The 16,899-nt window shown below is 42.7% G+C and overlaps 1 protein-coding gene and 1 long non-coding RNA gene across 2 annotated transcripts in view; one reads left to right on the top strand and one right to left on the bottom strand.

The window, feature by feature from the left end:
* The window catches only part of CSTPP1 (centriolar satellite-associated tubulin polyglutamylase complex regulator 1), a 190,613-nt gene that overhangs the window by 131,456 nt on the left and 42,258 nt on the right, over positions 1 to 16,899 (top strand). The gene's annotated exons all lie outside the window — the stretch shown is intronic.
* LOC123949920 lies at positions 1,893 to 15,605 on the bottom strand. The gene is made up of 3 exons (XR_006820098.1): positions 14,940 to 15,605; positions 11,946 to 12,451; positions 1,893 to 2,088 (listed from the first exon to the last, which is right to left on the bottom strand). It is a non-coding gene; the product is annotated as an uncharacterized LOC123949920 (long non-coding RNA).

Raw genomic sequence — 16,899 nt, 5'->3', positions numbered from 1 at the left:
AACACATTTAAGAAATGAACAACAGGGGTGCCTGGGTGGCTCAGTTAAGTATCTGACTCTTGATTTTGGCTCAGGTCATGATCTCAGGGTCACGAGATCAACCTGGGTGTGGAGCCTGCTTAAGATTCTCTCTCTCTCTCTCTCCCCCTGCTCCTCCCCACCTCTAAAAAACCCAAAAAAGAACAACAATTCCATAACATCATCTAACATCCAGTGCAAATTATAATTTCCCCCAATTGTTCTCAAATATATTTAGCTGTTTGTTTTCTGACCCAGGATAGAATCAAAGTTTACACATTGTATTTGGTAACACCTCTTTAGTTCCTTATAATCTGCAATAAATCCTCTACTGTTTTGTTTTTCATGACATGTTTTCCTTATTTTGCCTGACCTTCCCTGCATCCACATGTAAACACCACAGGGGCAGGGATTTTGGCCCCTTTTGTTCACTACTCTATCCTCTGCATTGACAGCGGTGTCTGGCACACATTAAGACTTAGTAAATATTTGTCGAATAAATAAATGAGTGAATGAATAAGTACCACGAGTAGAAAGAGTGTCATGAAAGGTGATTTAGAGGATGCCACGGGGACTGAGAAGCTAATCTGTTGTTTGTGTGTAACTCTTACCTCTGTGTTCCAGGTAGAAGCATTCTGGGCTGGGAAAACAGACTCATTTTACAACCAAAATGGGAAAATATAAAATAATAAATATTAAAAAAAATTTAAAGCACCCCAAAAATTGGTCAAGAAAAAGAGGCATGATAGCATGCACCTTAACAATGAAGCTATGAGAGACTTGCATTGATTGAATCTTGAGCAAAAAGAAGATGTGTTTCTCGAGAATCTAAATTAGCCTCAGGTTAATACAAAAAGAACAGAGGCCATAAAGAGAAGATGTTTTTTTGCTCTATGTATCCATTCTTTCATTCAGCAAGTACTCATTGAGTGCCTGCTGTATGTCAGGCACTCATAGGTTCCTGGGGGTCACCTTTTTTTTTCTTTTTTTAAAAGATTTTATTTATTTATTTGACAGAGAAGAGAGATCACAAGTAGGCAGAGAGGCAGGCGGGGGCGGGAGGGGGGGGCGGGGAAGCAGGCTGCCTGCTGGGCAGAGAGCCCGATGTGGGGCTGGATCCCAGGACTCTGAGATCATGACCTGAGCCGAAGGCAGAGGCTTAAACCACTGAGCCACCCAGGAGCCCCGGGTCACCTTTTTTTTAACCACACACTAATAGTAGAAAGGTTCATTTTGGAATGAAGAAGGTAATCATCACAGGACTAGAACTGTCATGTTATTTAGAGATATTTTAATTGTATTGATTGACTTAAAAATGGCTTGTTTTCAGCGCATCACTCTAATTGGAGAAACACATCTCCGAGGGGAAATGGCCTACCAATGGCATGACCATGACCAAATGCAGCAATCATTGCATCTTCTTCCTGAAAGAACTTTCCCATGATGATTTCCATCAGCCTGAAGAGCTTTTTATGACACTTAAAAACCAGTAAGGGGAACAGAAGGAACTGTGCTGGTTTTTAAAGGCCGTAAGGGGTGAGTCTCGTTTCAGCTGCCAGTGTTAGACAGGATTTCATCTATGAACTTTGTTCTCTTGTCCAACTCCAGTTTCCACAGGTTTCTGTTTTCCTTTGCTCTCCAGTCAAAAGGAAAATACTCACATGATTATTAGAAATACTGGAGCAGTAAATTGTTTGAGGGACTTGAAACACCCTTTTTTCTCTGCCTTCAAAGCCTTAAATGATACTTGCTTCATTGAAGCTTACAGATCATTAAAAACAGGCCTGCCAGGGTGATGTAATACAAGTTTCAGCTTCCAAAAAAAAAAAAAAACCACCTCTACTAAACTAATCTTTGAGTCATGAAGAATTTTTTCTTTTCTAATTTTAGTATTTGGGGACATTTCAGCACCTTTCACCACCTACCGTATATAAAGCTCCCATATCTTCCTTGAGCCAGAAGTGAACCTGGTGTCACCTCTCACAACCATGAATTTCTTCCGGCTCATTTCAAATATGTTATTATTTGCTCACTTTTTTCATTGCAGAGTAGCTCCCAAGGACTAGTGTCCTGGAAAAACAGAAACAACACGGAGGAAGAGTGGTAGTTATGAGGACATCGAGAGTACTATTGCAAACCTGAATTTTTTGCATCTTCGTGGCTTCAGTTTAGAGTAACACTAGTTTGGCAGAGACGAGGCTGTCTCCAATTTGACCCCTGGTTTCAGCTAAAATCTACATAACAACTAAGGATACCCTACTTCCTGTTACTTACAGGGAAAGAAACATGAAAGGGCCAGACTAACAAAAAAAGGAAATAACATCTGTTGCGTGCCTACAGTGAGAGTCATTGTGAAAGGCACTTTAATTAAGTTACGGTTCGTACAGCAGCACGCTTAATCCTCACCACAGTCTGCAAGATGTGACAGTCGTGCCCCCTTAGGTGCGGTTTTGCTTTCCGCAGTTCAACAGGGATCCGGAAACAGAGGCTCCTCCTACAGGTAGTCAGAAGGGCAGTAGTAGCCTGACACCATATCACTGTATCGTCTTACCATGCAGGCATTTTCTCATCTCACATCGTGACAAAAAGAAGGGTGACTATAAGATATTTTGAGAGAAAGAGAAAAACCACAGTCACATACCTTTTCACAAACTGTTACTGTTTATTGTCATAATTGTTCCATTTTATTATTAATTATTGTCGAACTCTTACTGTCCTAATTGATAAATGAAACTTTATACCACTGATGTGTATGTATAGGAAAAACCATATATAGAGTTCAGTAGTATCCCCGGTTTCAGGCATCCACTGTGGATCCTGGAATGTGTCCCATGATAAGGGGGGGGATTACTGTATTATCCCTACATAATAGACAGGAAACCTGAGGCTCACAACTAATTTGTTCAAGGACATACAAGAAGTAGTGGAGAAGAAATTCTAAAATGGATTGTGTTTGGCCTCAAAGTTGTACCCTTGCCACTACCTCTTCCTTCCTCCTTCTCTGACCAGTCCTTCCCATTGTCCCTTGTTCCTCAGCTTAAATGTTGAAATTTCCCAAGGTTCCATACTTGGCTCATTGCTTTTCTCACAACACAGTTATTGGGCAGACTTGTCTCTTTTGACTTTTCCCACTACCTTAGGCAAATGACTCCAAAGTCTATATTTCTAGCCCTAAATGCCTCCTGAGCACCAGTCCCGCACATCCAGGGTCCTGTCAGTCTCATACATCTCTATTTGTGTGTCTGACAGTTACCTCGTTTCAGATACAGAAACGTCAGAAACAGAACTCCTTACCGTCACCTTGGATCTGCCTCTTCTCTTGGGTTCCTCATGTCAGTTCCCAGAGTTATACTCTTACCATTCTAGACTCCTTTCCTCTCCCTCGTCACACGTAGTCAGCTAGAAAGTCCCACTGATCCTACTTTACAACAGTGCTTGGATCCCTGACCTTTCCCTTTGATTCCCATTATCATTACCCCAGGTCTCACTTGAATCTTTCCAGCTTTTTCCATCCATTTTGCTCCTTTTGGAGCTAAGTGATCTATATACGAAGAAAATCTAACTGTGCTCCTATTCTTCCTTTACTCAAAACCATCTATAGGATGAAGCACATAAGGCTTTCTGTGACCTGATCTCTGCCTCCTTCTTCAACCTCATTTCCAGCATCTCCTTGCCTTGGAACCTACTCTTCAGTTTTACTGAACTCAAGTACTGGTAGTTCCCTCATCTCATGTATTGTTTCCCACCAGAATGCCTTTGTGTAAGCTTTGTCTCTAGCACTACCACCCCGACCTTTCACCTGGAAAGGTGCTCATTGAAGGTAGCACCTTCTCCAGAACCCCTTCCCTCGGCATCCCTCTACTTAACCCTACCAAGTAGACTAATCCTTGTCCTGTATGTTCTAAGCTCCCTATCATTACATTATCAACATGTTTAGAAATCAGTTGTTTGTCTTCTCCATTAGACTTTAAGTTCTTTGGGCACAGAGACCATGCCTTATTGAATTCTGTAATCCTAATGTCTAGCCCAGTGTCTGGTACAGAGAAGACTCTTAATAATTGTTGAACTATAATTGAACAGTAACATGCTCTCTCTCTCAAAAATGACTTCTATATTGGAGGTTCAAACCAGACCCTTTTCTAAGCAAATTAAATCTGACAACTACTAAAACGAAAGGACCTCAACCGCACACACAAAAAAACAAACAACCCAGTTTAAAAAATGGGCAAAGGACTTTTCTCAAGAGCAGACAGTTCTCCTAAGAAGATCTACAAATCACCAGTCAGCCATGAATGGAATGAAAGGATGCAATGAAGAGGTGCTCACCATCACTAATCATTAGGCAAACGCAAACCCAAACTATAATGAGATACCACCGCAAGCCCATTAGGATGGCTACTATTAACGACAACAACAGAAAATAACAAGTGTCGACAAGGATGTGGATAAACTGGAACCCTGGGCACTATGGTGGGATTGTAAAATTCTACAGATACTATGGGAAAGAGTATGGTAGTTCCTCAGAAGATTAGAATTAGAATTAGCAAGTAATAAGCCAGCAGTTCCACCTTTGGGTACATATTCAAAAGAACTGAGAGTAGGGTCTCAAAGAGATATCTGCACACCCATGTTCATAGCAACATTATTCACAGTAACTAAAACATGGAAGCAACCCAAGTGTCTATCAGCAGATCAGTGAATAAGCAAACTGTGGTATCTACATACAATGGGATTTTATTCAGCCTTAAAAACAAAGGAAATTCTGACATATGCTGCAACAGGGATGAACCCTGAGGACATCATGCTGAGTGAAATAAGCCAGTTGCAAAAAAGACAAATACTATATAATTCCACTTACACGAGGACTTGAAGTAGTCATAATCATAAAGACAGAAAGTAGAATGGTGGTTGCCAGGGCCAACTTGGAAATGAGAGGTTATTTTTTATTGGGTATAGAGGTTCAGTTTGGCAAGATGAAAAGAGCTCTGGAGATGGATGGTGGTAAAGTTTGCAATACAATGTGAATGTACTTAATACCACTGAACTGTATACTTTAAAATGGTTAAGATGGTGACACCGGGGTGGCTCAGTCAGTGAAGCGTCTGCCTTTGGCTCAGGTCATGATCTCCAGGTCCTGGTATTGAGTCCCACATCAGGATTCCTGTTCAGTGGGGAGTCTGCTTGTCCCTCTTGCTCTGCCCCTCCCCCTGCACATGCTCTTCTTTCTCCTCTTTTTCTCTCTCTCTCTCAAATAAGTAAATAAAATCTTTAAAAAAAAAATACTTGGGGCCCCTGGGCGGCTCAGTTATTAAGCAACTGGCTTTGGGATCGAGCCCCATTGGTCTCCCTGCTCAGCTGGAAGCCTGCTTCTCCCTCTCCCACTCACCCTGCTTGTGTTCTCTCTCTCCCTGTCTTTCCGTCAAATAAATAAATAAAATACTTTAAAAATAATTTAAAAAATAGTTAAGATGGTAAATTTTTTGTTTTATGTATTTAACACAATAAAAAATTTGAGAAAAAACAAAAACAAAAGAAAACACAGACAAGGAAAGAAGTCTAAGCGTTAGTAAGCTTCTTGAATTGACAACACTGTATCCCAGTATAGACAACATCCAAACATGTCTTCATGAGCCTAACTTAGGATCCACTAGTTCTCAAATAACCAGTCTGGGGTATGGGCAGAGAATCTGTAACATTAAGAAGCACCCTAGTGGGCACCTGGGTGGCTCGGTGGGTTAGAGCCTCTGCCTTCGGCTCGGGTCATGATCCCGAGGTTCTGGGATCGAGCCCTGCATCGGGCTCTCTGCTCTGCGGACAGCCTGCTTCCTCCTCTCTCTCTGCCTGCCTCTCTGCCTACTTGTGATCTCTCTGTCAAATAAATAAATAAAATCTTTAAAAAAAAAAAAAAAAAAAGAAGCACCCTAGTGACTCTGATGAACAGATAAATTTGAGGAACTTTCTAGATCACATTATTATAAAGGAATGATTGGAGGGCCCTTTATTTGGATATTTTTTAAAACAGGACAGATCTTTTTTTAAATTGCGGTAAAATATGCAAAATAAATTTACCATTTTAATCACTGATAAATGTACAATTCAGTGGCATTAAATGCATTCATAATATTGTGCAACCATCACCACTATCCATTTCTAGAAGATCTTCATCATCCTAAACTGAAACTCCGTACCTATTAAACAGTAACTCCTCATTTCTCCCTACCCCACCCCTAGGCCCTGGTAACTTTATAGTCTACTCTCTGTTTCTATGAATTTGCCTATACTACGTGCCTCATAAAATTGGACAGATAATGGATTTTTAACAAAAGTTTCATTGCTTTCTTGCCTGGAGGCATGAATCTGGATGAAGGGAAGAAAACATTAATTGGGTGCCTTGCTATGACAAGACAAGGTCACATTCAGAGTTACTAGATTTATCTCAAGCAATTTATAAACTGGTTTCATGGAATCAGAGCTTCCTTTTATCCAAATTATTTTTATCATGACCTATGTGTTCATTATAAGGTCTATTCATTCAAAATGGTTATGGATTAGTTGATATTCAATCTGATTTTCTCATAAAAATTAATAAGCATCTTTTTGAAAATCCCTTCTCAGTTATATCATTCTAAGCTTTTTCTGCAATATCAATGCCCAGCAGAGAAAAATAAGATTACTATTAAAATGATTCCAAAGTTAAAGAGGAATTAGGACTTTCTAGTGAGCTTTTATTCACTAGAAATGGCATCTACTGTAATGGCATCTACTTCCAGCCATTACAAATTTGACATTTTAAATCATCTTATCCACAAGATTTAATACTTGAATGAGGCCCTTTTTGGCTTCTTCTAGATGTCCCAGTGAAGCAAGGAACTTCTTCAGTGCCCACCATATTACTCTGGGGAAAATGTCTCTGCATCTTTTCTAGAGTAGGACTTCAGATATCTGTGTCCAGGAAAGACCCACCACTTGGAATATGGAGCAAAGGAAATGATTGTTTTGTTTATTTTAACCATATTTCTCAAACTTTGAAAGCCAACTATCTGTAACATACTGACCACTTTCACTGACTAACAGTATGTCTGACCCATCAGTAATAGAGTCTGGCACCAGCAAAATGTATGTTTTGTGCAAAACTACGGAACAAATAGTACTACCTGTTACTTACTTAAACCTTGCATTTAATATTGCTTTTTATATCCATTCCCCTGAGGTTGGACTACTGTACTGGGTGGGTTGGTCTAATAGCTCGTCCTACCCATTCCTGTTCTCCAGTAAAAGAAAAAATTATTCTCCCTTCTAATTTTCAAACGTCTAAGGGCTCTTCTGATAACCTACCTCTATCACCGTTTAAAGCTGACCCCTGGAATCTATGCTGCTCTTTGTCACAGACCTACTTTGTAACTTTGAGCAAATTATCCTGAACAACTTTCCACACTACTGTTCATTAAGTATAAAACCAGGATAATAATACCACCTCTAGAAAAAGGATTATCAAGTCAGTGAGTCTGTTTCCTTAATTCTGTCTGGATGGGAAAATGCTTTCTTACTCTTCGTTCTGAATTCTCCCTTTTGGACCCTGGCCCAAAGGAAGCATTGCTTTCCCTGGCAGCATCTACAGCTGCCAACAGGACATTTACCGCAATACCTTTGAAGTAGTGAAGCAAAGCTTTTCCTGGGGTGCTTGGAGGATCTGGATCCCTGGAGAATCCCCACCCACACCCTCTTTGGGAGGCTCTTTTCCTAGAGTTGTATTCAGACTTACATCAGTGTGCAGAGGAGACATCCTTCCTACAAAAAGCTTGTTTTTCCTCCCACAGTTGAGGGGAAAGCGGTGAAGGGGAAGTGGGAACTGGGTATAATATTGGCAAATGTTTGGAGCACTTCAGATAAAAATGTTTGATAAGTACAGTCTTGTTTTTATTGCTTTATGCTGCTCATTGGAGAATGTGTTTTCTTTGGTCACCTGCCAGTGAAAAAGATTAGCCTTTTCCTGAATCTAGGATTGTTTCTTTAACTAGTTATGTTGGTAGAACAAGATAGACAAATGCTGCTGACATTAACAAATCAAGATCGGAGCATGGTCTTGTTCATTTCTGCTCACTGCCCTTTCCAGTTCATTGACAGCTGCTGCAATCAATGTGAATGGTGGCTTAGGTGGGGCTCTCTTTCTCTGCTCACCTAGTGCAGACTGGAGGATTCTCAGTTTAGTTTCCTTGCTGTGATGTCCAAGACTCTGAAAGACTTGCCCCACCACCCCCTTTGTTCCTGATTTATGGCATCCAGTAGGAAATGGCTTTTCACTTAAATGCCTCTTCTGTAACACAAGAGTCAACCTTTTGATTTCATACCTTGTATCTTCTAGTTTCTATTTTAGTCCAAGCTTCCTTTTCTTTGAGACAAACTGCGAAGTGTTTGTTTTTGCCCTTTCTCAAGTAAATTTGTTCTGGCTTATAGCAGCAGAAGCACTAGGATAACATTTCTGTATCAGAAGCTAGTTGAGCTAAATGCGTATACTTTGATCTTTGCTTTAATGTGTTTGTGTTGATCTAGGGTGTATCTTTTGGCTCTGAGCATTCTGAATTAAAGTTTAAAGCCTTTAACCCTTAATTAGCTCATCTCCATCTCTTCAAACAAAAAGGAAACTAACTTCTATCGCAGTGTGAAGGACTGAGGTCACCCATAGGGGTAAATTTATTAGAGATGATGTTATTTAATGTCGCACTGGGTTCCTAAGCACTATTGCAGAATACCCTTCTCGGAGGTTCTGTTTCGTTTTTAGTAGAATAGACTCTTTATGAGGAATGGATTATGTACAGATGTACTTGAAGGCATGAGATAAACAAGTCATCTCTTGAATTCTCTTACTCTTTAGAACAAATAAGTTTACTTTGTTCTGAGGGAATTTTAACACTGACTTAATTGAGAGAATTAAATGATCCTGAAGCCAGTTTACAGAGGAAAGCTCTGTAGATAGTATTTTTATTTGGTTTGCCAGCTACTAATTCCCACTCATTTTCGGTGCGTTTAAGTATAGATAGTTCTAAGATGTGGTCAGTTTCCATGACTGCTAAATAAAATGTGAATTTCTCATGTTACTTGAAGACTACTTATGGGAGGTCTTGATTTGGATCTTCGCATCTTCTGAGGAGTGCATCATGGTTTAATACATCTCATTTGAACCCTGCAAAGATGGTGGTATTCATCTTAGAAAAGAAAAACCTTGTGTACCTCCCCATGCGGTGTTCTATGCTGTGTAATCCATTTACTTGTGAACCAGTAATCTTTAAGACAATAGGCTGAGGTCACTTCATTTCTCCCAGTTCTTATCTGTTTGCACCTTCTTTTGCTTTTCTGCTGTCAGATGGAGAAAAGTGGCTGGTAGAGGCGAAACCACCTTAATAATTTCTTTAGCAGAGTGCCATGATCTTAGGAAGTAGAAACCAGAAGACATAGGGTCTAGAAATACTCAGAGTGACCTTGCATGACAACTAAGATATTTATATGAAGAAACTTCAGTCCCTGTGACCTAAATTAAACTACGTAATTGCTCATGTCATCATTTCTCTGCTTGTAAAAGGGGAATAGTGATGCCAGTCACTATCTTCCTCTGGAGTTTGGGAGACATTTAATGAGATAATGAACTTAAGTCTACTCTTACAAGGGAATATATTGTTGACTTTTAGGAGAGTGAACTATTTGGGGGTCCCTAGGGGACCTGACAATCTATTACCTCTTCCAGAACTCCAATAGAACTATTGTAAAAAGCTAATCTGCTGCCAAAAAGTAAGTCATTTATTCTGTGGATAGATCAGGTCCGGTGTGGAAAAAAAAATAAAAAAGGATTTTGATCTCTTTTTTGAAAGAATTATCACCAGATAGGCACAAAAATGTCCTTTTCTCTTTCTTTTCTTTTTTTCAAAATCAGAACAGAGGTGTAATTGTGTTTGAAGGTTCACTTTGGGAGAATGTCAGGTTCAAAGCCAGACATGAAGTCAGATGATGTACTTTTAAAAAGCCTCTAGAACATGCATTCTCGAGGGTAGCGGTATTGCCCCCAAGGCGGCAAATATTTGTTCTTTGAGAGGAAATTTCATGAGGGGTGGACAGTTGGAAAAAATATCTATGAAGGTCGGGGAGGGGCACAAAATGGAGTAGAAGAGGGTTGAGAAACACTGCTGTAGTCAATTACTCATCAAGATGTGTTTGTCCCTAAACATAGGTGAGCTGCAGATTGCTATTGATTCCTTCAGTCCCACAGCAACTGAGTTCATACAAAACTTGAAAGAGATGAAACTTATACCCTAAGGGATAATGATCTCAGACAAACAACTCAAACATAAAATCTACCTGTTAGAACCAATACTTTGTACTTAAATAAATGTGGTTAAATCTTTAGGGTAAGGGATTCTTTTTTTCTCCTGCTTCTTTAGCCTTCCAGAAAGGCACATCAAGGGTAGGGATGATCTTCAAAGTATTTCACTGAAAGAACCAGATCGGGAGAAAGGAGAGGGTGTGGACCCCACAGGCAGGAAGGAAATAATTGTCTAAACACTAATGTAAAGTGCAAAGCCATGAAGATAAACAATACAATGGGAATTGGCATTTCAGTATATACAAATTTTAAGTTTGATGTTGTTGCTGATATTAATAAGCATTTATATATCTGAAATATTTTTCCCTCCATCCCCTTGTATGTCATATAGTCCTTTCATACCTTTTGAATGGCAGGGACAACCCAAAATCGACTTGCTATGTACTGTGAGTTTTGGAAGAGGTCCTGCATCCCATTAAGCTCAGCAGCCTAAACCAATAGAATGGCCATATTTTAAAAAATACATATCTTAAAAAAAAAAAAAAATACATATCTTCCCCCAGCCTCTGACTCTTCTTTGCTTAGTCATCCTATTCTTTACAAGACACAACCATGACTTATGGGGAAAAGAAATAGTGATTATCCTCCCTACTTACCCATTTCCCAGTGAGGCTCTGGACAGTGAGCAAGTACTCTTTGTCCAGGCCAAGCATTGCTAAGCATTAGTTGCTGTGGCATTTAACTGCCTTACAGAAATCTACCCCAACCCCCTGTTTATTGATTTCTTAAGATCATGGAAGAAAATCAAATGAGTTAGAGAGGGACCTTCAAGCTCTCCACCCCCACCATGACCCCAATTCCAAAATCTAACATATTGCTCCTTTCATAGTTCTCCGATCCCTGCCCTTCAACTTCTCTTTGTTACCCCCTGGGTGGGTGTAACCAAACCTCAGTCACACCGTGGCCCCAGCAGCTGGGCTCCCCTCTCCCCCATCGCATTGCAGACATTCTTTTCACATCATTTTGTCCTCTCTGCTGCATTCCCTCCATTTGGCATCATTCCCTCTGTGCAAATTTCTGTTTCAAGGGACAGGAGTTTGCCAAGGAGATGCTGGCAGAAAGGGTCCCGTTCTCTCCTTTCTGTCTGAAGAGCCCAGTGTCACTCATTAGCATATGAGAAGAATGGTTGTAAATAAACATCAAATGAGGTTAACGAGCTGCAGCTCATCAATATTAATGAAGTCCACCTCACAGCCTTGGAGGGAGTTACTGATGGGTCTAATCACAGGAAGGGGTTTCCTAAGGCCCCACTTGCAGGGCAAGAAGGGTTAGATTCAGCCTGTTGGAATGTTTGTCATTTTATAACCCCAGGAATGCCGCAGAGAAAGGCTGTCTGATACCAGATCTGGGCTTGCAAGGCCCCTCTTGTGTTCAGATTGCATCTGTTTGTCTCAACAGGTGGAAGCCCAGAGGAAGGAGACTGGATCTGCAAAGCCAGGCCCTACTGGGAAAGCTCCAGGTCAATCTGCAGCTCCCAAATCAAAACTAAGGTCCCCAGAGTCCTAAGATTCGATCTCTCCTCGCCCTTTCATCAGTATCCCCATGAAACTCAAACTCTTGTTGCCAGGGCACTGAGCAAAGATCCGGAGACCTTCTAAGCCCAGCCTCTTAAGGAGATGAAAAATGCCTGTTTTGTGTAGTTCACGTGCCAGCTGCCCGTCAGGTCCCTCCACAGAGCCATGTTTGATTCCTGTGCCTTTTTTCAGAAGATTCAAAGAGTAGTCAGTGCGGCTCTCATCCACTGAGCACTCCCTGTGTCCCAGGTTGCACTAAAAACATTTGTGACTCGTTACATAATCCTCACTCTAATCCCGTGAGGGTGAATCCATTTCATCGGGGAGGAAGCTGAAGCTCCTTGATTTTCTGTACCCTAAGATGTCACAGGTAGCAAGTGACAGGCCTCGATCCGTCTGAGTGCAGGGCCCACGCTCTTAGCCACTGCGCCCTTGCCCGTCTCCGACTCACTCCCGCCAAGTGTTGAGCTTTTGTGCTATTCCTCCTCTTTTGTAAGGTGTGTGCCCTTTCTTCTCCAGTTCAAGAGACTGAACACAAAGTCGTTCTCTGAAAATAGAATCAGAGGACGTTAGAATTAATTGTTCAAAAACCAGAGGACGTCTTTGAAATTATTTTTCAAAAGGAAACTTTTGCTAGATATGTTCCTTTGTATATAAATTTGGGGTCTGTGGGATGTGTGCTTTGAGGTTGTGTGTGTGTGTGTGAGAGAGAGAGAGAGTGTGTGTTGGGTAGCAGTGATACCAATTATCCACCTCGTCAGGCCTGTTCCTCACTCCTTGCGTGAGGTCAGTGACTGCAACACGGGAAGCTGCCTGGCTCTCATGGCTGATTTGAGCCTGCGATCCTAGCCTCCATCACACAGTTGCAGCCACTGAACTCTGGCTTCCTCCTTAGGGTTCATACTATTCACTTCTTTATCTATGAGTTCACTGGGGGCGGAAGGAGAACCTGATGCCTCACCAAATGGTTGTCAACACACCAGTTACACTTGAGTGTTTATTTAAAGAACAACGCATAGTGAAAGGATCTGAGCGTGAAACAGCCACTATCTTTCTTCTCCTTTCTTCCTTGAAAACTCGGGGACCTTACTTGGTAATTTTTACTTAGGCAAAACGCCCAGGAATGTTTCCACAGAATGGCACCCAAAGCCCACCCATGCAGGAGCTCTTCCTGCCACCAAGGTAACCAAGACTGGGAAGCAATTGAAACTGCGCCTTCCTTTCCCAGGACTGTGGCTGTCAACTTGGCTCAGAAAGAGGCAGACTGATGACTTTGCCTCCTCACCCAGTCACACCACCACACAGTTCTCGTTTGAGCCTGAAGTCACATGGGTGGGCTCCTGCGGCCAAACAAGGAGGCGCTGTTTCCAGTTCCTTGCACCCTGGGTTTGGCCTGGGCACCCTTCGTTGGAACCACCAGGGCCCCCAGACCCCAAAGCTTTTGCAGGGACAGATTGCATGCTGCGGTGGAGAGGAGCCGAGCTGTGTGGCGGAACAGTGGATGGCGTGCAATGGGGTGTTTGCGAGCGCCAAGGGGCTAGTTCATTGCTGCTTTGTATACCCAGGCACACCAGAAAACTCAGATTAATAGGCTGTTTATTCTTCAGCGTGTTCCTTGAATCAAAGGCTCTGGATGGTATTATTAAAGAGTGTTTGTGAGAGCGCCCTGGAACTCTCCTTCTGGGCTCTGCTCACTGAAGAGGAACGATTGAGTCCTTTCATTTCCTGGGCAGCATCCCTCACGCTCACTGCTCACTGTGGTATAAAGGTCCACAGAACCTTTGTTTGTTAGAAACAGGATCTTTTGTTCTGTCTTTTTGAGGTCCCATTACCTACAGCACCTTGGTCTGGTGGAGTCGAATTATTGAATGTTCTCGTCTTGGAGCTCCCTGAACCTAATGAGCACAGCCCACCGTGTCCCAGGGTGGTTTTTGTTTGGAGGATTTTGGGGGTTTTGTTTGTGTTTTCATTGGCTCTGTTTGGCACCCATTCTCTGTTTGGGCAGCACTGTCATCTTTTTTTTTCCATGGCTGTTTAAAGAAATTTTGCCAGGAAGGAAGAAAACATCCACCTGAACACTATTCTGTGAAGCAAAGGAAGGTTTTTTTGGCCCTTCCAGAAGAGTCCTCTGAAATATAGTGAAGTCTCCTCAAACCTTGGAATTGAAATTTATTGAATTATGAAAAGCAGACTTCCTCTACTATTACTCCCTGCAGTAGAGATTTATATTGGAGTAGGTTAAAAAAATTCGGAAGGGAAACTGCTTCTCTACCACCCCTCTGACCCCCTTTCAGCAGCAGTGTGCTGTCACATGAGTGATCTCTGTCCCCTGTTCCCTCTGGCAGTTATACTGTTCCTGTGGCTTGGAAAATATTGTACTTCAGGCCTTCCACAACTTCTGTGGGCCGACACACACACACACACACACAACACACAACACAACCACACCCTTGGTGGGCATGTCTTTAACACAGAGGCAGCCAGCATATTGCAAAGTGCTTGAAACTCAACAATCACTGTAGACAGTGCGACACCCCGCACGTTGTGGGCACCCATATGTATGTATCATACAAATCCAGTACACATCATAAGCAATAGCTTTGAATCTGGCAAACCTCTTAATTACCACAGCCAGAGGCCAGAAAATGAAATTGGGGTCATATATCTGGGCTTAGAACTCTAGAAACCATCTGGCATTCCTCAGCCCAAAGTTTCCCCAAGGAGGTACACCTTGGAGCAATGGGAGTCCTCTCATCCAGAAAATACTGTCCCCTTACTTCCCTCCACAACCAGCACAGCTGTGTGGTGAGGCCTGTTTGCCATATATACACTGAGACCAAGATCTATGCACACACCCTGGCGTTCCGCCTGCATCCTTCCACGAAGTCCATCTGTTTATCCAGTTCCAAATCCCAGAAGGCAGTCACCAAAAAGTAAATAGTGAGAAGGGACAGGTTTTTTTCTTTCTTTCTAGATAAACATGTTCCAATGAACAAAACAGATTTTGCAAACACATTCCATCTAGTAAATCTTACCTAACATCTGTGTGAGAAGAGCTTGGAAGAGAGGATGAGGCGTGGGGGGTCTCGGGACTCGGGCAGGAGAATTAGGAAGTTCGGAAATCCACATGGCTGGGGCAATTGAGTCATGTGCACTCCTTGTTCCGTGGAAATACGCTTCTTTCCCACATTCTGCCCCCTCGTGGCAGAGGTCTGGGGTGTGCTTTGTCACTGTGGCTCCAAGTATCAGCTTCTTCAGCTAAAACCAGCCCATCAGAACTTTATCTATAGAAGATAGGGCCGGCTTTTCTGATGGCATGCCCTTCCACCCCGCCGCAACCCTGCTATCCCCCACTCCAGCTATGGAGTCAGGCACGGAACGTAGAGCAGCCCACCCAGCCCATCCCTACTTCACATCTATCTACCCCCTTGGCTAGGAAAATGAGGAACTGAGCGTAGATCAAGAACTTGGATTCTGAAGAACAGGGACAAGTTCAAGAAATTGACCTTTTGCCTCAGAGGCGGCTGGATATGTGTGTGTGTCTGTTCAATGTCGAACTGGCTCCCTGCACCGTTCAGGAGTTGTTTTTGAAAAAATGTTCTCCTCACTCCTCATTTGCGGGTCAGATGCTTTGGATAATCCAGTGGAATTCTGTCTGCTTCACTGCTGGTTGCTGCCAGACACAGAGTGCTAAATCCTGTCCGTTGGTGACTTAAAATGCTGTTGTGTGAAACAGCCCTGCGATTTGGACATCCCGCACTCATTCACACAGACGGCTCTGCCGATTAATGGTGGTAGTGGGACTCAGCCACACAGGGGAGGGGGGGCGGGGGGCAGGTGGCAAGCAGTTTCTGCAGCCCCTGCCTTATCTTGACTTGGGATCCGCGTCCTTGCATCTGCTCCCTCCCCGCCCCATGCCAGGATGTGTGTCCAGTCATCGGCGCGCCTTGAAATTCCATTTCATTCAGTATTTATTATTCCTTTCCCCGGCCTCAGAGAACAATTTCTTTAGCAGATTGTAACATGCCAGTGACAGAGAAACAGCATTTGTGTGCAGAATAGGCAAGTGGCAAGCAAAACGCTCTCTCTGCTGGGTCCCACCTCCTGGCCCGAATTTGCTGGATTGCACACATGCCTGACCCCTTCTCCTCCAGTGAGCTCTCAGCTCAACTGGCAGCTTCTGAAAGAGGTTATCCTCGACCACCGCATCTACGCCCCACCCTCAGTCACTCCATGTCACACCACCTGTGTTGCGCATGTCATTGCCCTGATCACTTTCTGCAAGAGTTTTATTCATCTCCCTGTTCACTGTCTTCGTCTCCACCCACCCACACACATGCTAGAATATAAGTTTCTTGAAAATAGGGATTTTTGTCTGTCTCATCCGTTGCTCTTCCCACAGAACCTAGCATAGCCCTTGGAATACAACTGGCACTTAACATTTATTAACTGAATAAACAGATAAGAATGGAACCATTAAGATCTCCCCAACTTGGGCGCCTGGGTGGCTCAGTCAGTTAATCATCTGCCTTCAGCTCAGGTCATGATCTCAGGGTCCTGGGATGGAGCCCCTCATCGGGCTCCCTGATCAGCGGGGAGTCTGCTTCTCCCTCTCCCTCTGCCTGCCATTGCTCTTGCTTACGTGCTCTCTGTTTAATGAATAAATAAAATCTTTAAAAAAAAAAAGAACTCCCCAACTCCCCAAATATGTGGTTGCTCTCAGGAGATGGTAGAGGCAGACAGACAAAAGGTTTGAGGAATGGAATAAAAATACAAGGTTTCTCATACTGGTTTTGATGTTTTTAATTATAAATTGAATGTATTGAGTCAAAGATCACATAAATTGAGCTGCTCTTCATTTCTTCTGATTCAGAGGAAGCTGTTCCCTATTGAGTCAGTTAAGTCAGAGTCACAGAGACCAAGTACTAAACTCTTCCTTGCCAAGCTGGCATAATGGAGGACACAAAGGGTGCCCACTTCCAGATTTCCACTGGA

The sequence above is a fragment of the Meles meles genome, chromosome 8 (assembly GCF_922984935.1).
Source record: "Meles meles chromosome 8, mMelMel3.1 paternal haplotype, whole genome shotgun sequence".
Lineage (NCBI taxonomy): Eukaryota > Metazoa > Chordata > Mammalia > Carnivora > Mustelidae > Meles > Meles meles.
This window is presented reverse-complemented; position numbering and strand designations above follow the sequence as displayed.